Source organism: Mustela erminea, chromosome 3 (genome assembly GCF_009829155.1).
Source record: "Mustela erminea isolate mMusErm1 chromosome 3, mMusErm1.Pri, whole genome shotgun sequence".
Lineage (NCBI taxonomy): Eukaryota > Metazoa > Chordata > Mammalia > Carnivora > Mustelidae > Mustela > Mustela erminea.
In genome coordinates this window covers 76,485,097-76,491,211 of record NC_045616.1, presented here as the reverse complement: position 1 = coordinate 76,491,211, position 6,115 = coordinate 76,485,097, and positions in this window count along the sequence as shown.

Genomic DNA, 6,115 nt, shown 5'->3' with positions numbered 1-6,115 from the left:
TTCCCCAATACACAGCAAATTAGACTTTTCTTTGCCCTCAAAGGTTCCATATCTAGTCAAGAGTCATTACACTTGCTCTTCCACCTGTTCCCTATTCTTCACCAAACAGGACTTACCAAGTCAAAGAGTAACAGCTGCCTTACTTCCATTCGATTCAACAACTGAGCATGCAAATTCAGCTCTGGGCAGAGCAACTAAGCCATGGCAACACTGTGGAATAAACAAACCCCCAAACAAATGCAAAAACAGTGAAGGATACCTTAAAGACTTCCCCCCCTTGTCTCCTTTTCAGGCAATTTCCAATTTCTGATGGTGGCCCATGAAAATGAATTTGCCCATTCCACTTGGAACAGTGCAGGGATGTTACATTAACTCTCCCACTAGTGGTACCGGCAGAGACAGCTTTCCATTTACAGGCAAACCCAAGAGCAGCAGAAGGCGCTCTACGCTCTAGGAGACACTCATTCGCTCGGCACAGACTCAGTGTGGTCAAGAACCCCCCAAGGATCCCATATGCTGGTTTTCATGCTTCTATTCACTTCATAGTACAGCTAGAACAAATCACAACAGTCTTAGCTTAAAACGCCACCCACGCATTATCTTGTGATTCAGTAGGCAGAAGTCCTACTGGTATGACCAGCCTTAAAATTAATGTGTTGGCAGGGACACATTCCTTCCAGAGGCTCTGGGTAGGAATCTGCTTCCAAGTGCTTTCAGGTTCTCGGACAAATTCAGTTTCTTGTGGTTGTAGGATTGAGATCTTTAGTTCTTCACTATCAGGAACCAATCTTTACTCCTACAGCCAGTCTGTGTATGTCCTTATGCTTTATAAAAAGGTCCTAGAAGATTCTCCAGTCATTGTACTTCATGTCTGAGAGCTGGCAACCGCATGCCAAATACCTTTCACCGTTAAAATCTCCCTGACTTTCCTTCTGCCATTTCTCTGCACTTTCCTCTTCAGCCTGCCTCTTCTGCTTTTAAAGGTCATGTGAGGGGCGCCTGGGTGGCTCAGTGGGTTAAGCCGCTGCCTTCGGCTCAGGTCATGATCTCAGGGTCCTGGATCGAGTCCCGCGTCGGGCTCTCTGCTCAGCAGGGAGCCTGCTTCCCTATCTCTCTCTCTCTGCCTGCCTCTCCATCTACTTGTAATTTCTCTCTGTCAAATTAATAAATAAAATCTTTAAAAAAAAAATGTCATGTGATTTCATTGGACCCACCTGGAGTTTCCAAAATAATCACCACACCTTAAAATCCATAGCCTTCATTACATTTGCATTCTGCCATGCGATGTAACATATCCACAGGTCCCGGGGATTAAGGAGTCAGCATCTTTAGAAGGAGCCATTATAATGCCTAATACATGCCTTTACCCAACTCCCTCCCCTTAACTATGGAACAGATTCAGCAAGTAAAATGCAACAGAGGTTATGAGATGTCACTTCCAGACCAATTACAAATTCCATTTGGGGGCACTCTCTCTCCGTCCCTTGCTCTGGACATGCCCCTTGCCATGTCGCGAGGCAAACACACAATGAAGAGGTCCATGGGATTTGCTTCTTGGAAGCAGAAGCAAATCTTCTTAGGACTGGTAACAGCCAAATGAATGACTCTGGAAGTGCATCTACCTGAGTAAAGGCTTGAAAGATCTGCAGGGGCAGCCAACTTCTTGACTGCATCTTTGTTGAGAACCTGTTCCTGACATACTCAGCTAAGTCACTCCCCGATTCCTGATGTACAGAAGCTAAAATAGTGCTTGTTGTTTTAAGCTGCTAAATTCTGGAATTATTTGTTATGAACTTGGGATGTATTAGCCTTGATTCAAGGAGACTGGTCCATGTAAATAGGGGGAGAAAACACGGAGTATACAATATGATTGGCCACAACAGGGAAAAGAAGTGTTGGCCTTCTCTTTGGTAGCTGGAGCAGTGTTTCCCCAAGTGTGGTCCACAGACCACTTATACTGGAATCCCATATGATGGTTGATTGATTAAATTGCAGTTTTCTGGGCCGTCTAAATTAGAATCTCTGGGGAGTAAATGTGCCATCCTAATAAACTTCTGAAATAGTGTTTATTCTCATAACAGTTCAAGAACCACTGATATGGTAGTTAAGAACACAGACTTTGAACAATCTGTGTTTAAACCTCAACTCTTTTGAAAGTTTAAACTGTTTCATTCCTTTGGGATCCCCAGCACCTCAACAGCACCTGGCACGTAGTTGCTGATCAAAAAATGTTTCTTTCTTTTTTTTTTTAATTTATTTTTTATTTTCAGCATTACAGTATTCATTATTTTTGCACCACACCCAGTGCTCCATGCAATCCGTGCCCTCTATAATACCCACTACCTGGTACCCCGACTTCCCACCCCCCGCCCCTTCAAAACCCTCAGATTGTTTTTCAGAGTCCATAGTTTCTCATGGTTCACCTCCCCTTCCAATTTCCCCCAACTCCCTTCTCCTCTCTATCACCCCATGTCCTCCATGCTATTTGTTATGCTCCACAAATAAGTGAAACCATATGATAATTGACTCTCTCTGCTTGACTTATTTCACTCAGCATAATCTCTTCCAAAATGTTTCTTGAAAACAGGGTTGATGGAAGGGATGGGCTAGATTGGTGAAGGGTATTAAGGAAGGCACTTCTGATGAGCACTGGGTGTTTGTTGTATGTAAGTGATGAATCACTGAATTCTACTCCAGAAACCAATATGCACTGTATGTTAACTACCCAAAATTTAAATAAAAAATGAAACTAAACTAAAAAAATTAAAAGATACATATGATCTTTAAAAAAAAAAAATGTTGAGTGAACAAATGACTGACTAGATGACCAAGAACAATTGTCTTAATTTCACTGATTTTCTTATTAGGAAAAAAATGAAAACAAGGATGGTAACCCTTATTTTATAGGGCTATTGTGAGAATTAAATGAGCTAATATGTGTGCAACAGTGTGCATGGGGCCTGGTAGTCATGCAAAGCGTCCACTGCATCAAGGCGGTAATGGCGCTTGTGTTTCTGTTGTCCTCACAGAAGCACTTGTGACAGCCACAGTGACAGAGAAAACCCTTTGCTCTCAGAAAAACTCAAGGGCTAGAAAATATGTTCTCTGTGCTTGTTGAAGAGATGCTAGGTGAGCATGCTAAGTGTAAGGACACATTTTCAGTGTTGATCAGAAAAAAACATTCTTTAGAAGGTCCTAATAATCTTTTCCAGTGATGCTGGGGCGGGGGGGGGGGGGGTGGCGGGAGCGTCAAAGTCCTGACATAAAGAAATACAAATTATATGCACATTCTTATTTATCCTCCACTGGATCCTTTCTTCTTTCTTTTTTCCCCAAATAGGAATTTTTATATTCCTGGTCCGATATCACTGGATGTTCATTTGCCTCAGACATAAAAGCTGTGCCAATTGCTCTTGTTACAATTTTGAAAACACTTTAAAAATAATTCTATGAGGTGCTCTATGAGTACAAGGTAGCAGTGGAATTTGGAAAAATACTTTGTGTGATGTAATCACTTCAACCAGAATTGAAATATTACAGACAGCGACATTTAATTTGGCTTAGAATTTATTCTTTATCTTTATCTTGATCATGTTGCTAATTTCATGGCTGCAGGGATTTTAGGATGTGCTCACAGTTTCTCTGACACTCTTCCTTTTTTTTTTTTTTAAAGATTTTTAATTTATTTATTTGACAGAGAGAGATCACAGGTAGACAGAGAGGCAGGCAGAGAGAGAGAGAGAGGAGGAAGCAGGCTTCCTGCTGAGCAGAGAGCCCGATGCGGGACTCGATCCCAGGACCCGGAGATCATGACCTGAGCCGAAGGCAGCGGCTTAACCCACTGAGCCACCCAGGCGCCCCGACACTCTTCCTTTTAAGGAATGGAACCTAATTCCCTTTCCCCAGAGTGTGAGCTGCACTTAGAGATCTGCTTCTAACAAACAGGAAAAAGAGGAAGTGATGACAGACTTCAGGGTCTAGGTCATAACACACTGCAGTTTCCTCTTGCTTGCTCTCTCTTGGATCATATACTCTGGGGGAAGTCATTTGCTATTGCAAGGACACTGAAGTAACGTAAGGCATCCTGTCAACAGCCATGACAGTCAGCCATCTTGGAAACATGTGCTGGCCTCAGTCAAACTGTCAGGTGTCTGCAGTTCTTTCAACATCCTGCCTGGGGCCTAAACCTCAGCCACCCAGATAAGCTTCTCCCCAATTTCTGATCCACAGAAACTGTACAGTGATGAATGCTTGCTGTTTTAAGCCACTAATTTGAGGGTAATTTGTTATATGACAATAGATAACTAATGCAACAAGTATACACATATGTCAAATTTATCACATCATACACTTTAAATATGTGCAGTTTATTTCTCAGTTATAACTCAATAAAAGCAAAACCAAAAAAGTAAAAGATGTAAAATAGAACTAAAATGCTATGATTTATTATTGAATGGAAATCTGGCTCTTTTGAAATGACCAATATGTAGAGTAAAGCCAGTGTAGAACTGGATTTAGGGTCAAACAGACACACACCCCCAAAAAGAATTCCAAGAAATAATGGTATTACTATATCAACTCCATATTCAAAATAAAGAGCCAGCCATGGGTCCTGGACTCCTATCCCTATTAGTTGTCAAGCTCTTTTTCTTATTCAGCCTAAGTCTCCTGATATACTAAAAAGAAAATATGAACAAAACAATTTCTTTCTAACAGGCACAGAAATTGTTTAATTAACGACAATCCAGTCCAGATTAAAACAATAACTGGAAGGAAGAAAGAGTTCTGGAGTGACACAGAACATTCTGGTGGATCTTGAAGAAGGAAACCGACATTGGAAGGAAATGATGTATTTATAATGCAAAGCTTATGTACATAGTTTTGAGACAGATGAATGAAAGTTTATACAACTGTATTCTCCCAGGTTATCTCTCATACAATATTTTTATCTCTCAAACAATATTTTTAATGCTTATTTATAGCTCATTTTCATATGAAAACTATAATTTGTGTAAGGAATTCTCTGTTATTGATACTTTGCTCATTTCGAACTTTTTGGTCATCAGTAATTCTGTGATGAGCATCCCTTTAGCTAAAGCTTTATTTGTTTCTTCAGGGCAGATTTTTTTCAAAGTGAAAGTTCAACATGTCTGAATGTTGTTAAAGCTCATATTGCAAATTACCAATTGGCTTTCCAAAAACACCAGGCCAATTTATAGATTCATTTACATGTTATAAGAATTCTTGTCTCACCATATTTTTTTTTAAGAATTTATTTATTTATTTGACACAGAGAGATCACAAGTAAGCAGAGAGGCAGGCCGAGAGAGAGAGAGGTGGAAGCAGGCTCCCTGCTGAGCAGTGAGCCCAATGCGGGGCTGATCCCAGGACCCTGGGATCATGACCTGAGCCGAAGGCAGAGGCTTGAACCCACTGGGCAACCCAGTGCTCCCTGTCTCACCACATTCTTATAAGCATTGTGGAATTTGTTTAAGTTGTGCCATATATCTTTCATGAGTTTCTGAGGAATTTTAAGAGTTCCATCCCCACAACTGGTCCATACCATTTTGTTTCCTTCACTGAAAACTTGTTCATTTGACGATAACTCCATTTTTCAAGCATGGTAAGGTCTTTTGGTTGGCAAGTTTCAGCTCCAAATAGAATGTAGTGATCAAATCTCCAATGAACCACTGAATTTGCAAATTCTTAATTTTTTTTTATTAAGAGCTAAATTTATAAATGACTTTGAATAGAACAATATAAATGCAATTAAAGTCCAAAGAGCAGGTTCTTATTTGAGGCTAAGTATCTGCCCTTTGCTATTTAATAAAAACAAAGGCAACTCTCTCGTAAACTAGAACCACTGAGGAAAAAATTCAATGTACCTTTCTACCGGGCAAAATATCAAATCAGTATGTTGGACATAGGATATTAATACAATGTTGTATGTCAATTATACCTCACTGAAAGAATAATAGGGAGTTTGAATCACATGGCTTTCTAGTAAGCTTTTCTATGAACTCTGTGATTCCAGGCTCCAGACTTGGCCCTGGCCAAAGCCACAAGAAGACTCTGGCATTGTCCCAGAGAAGACCACATTAGAAAACTTTCCTTT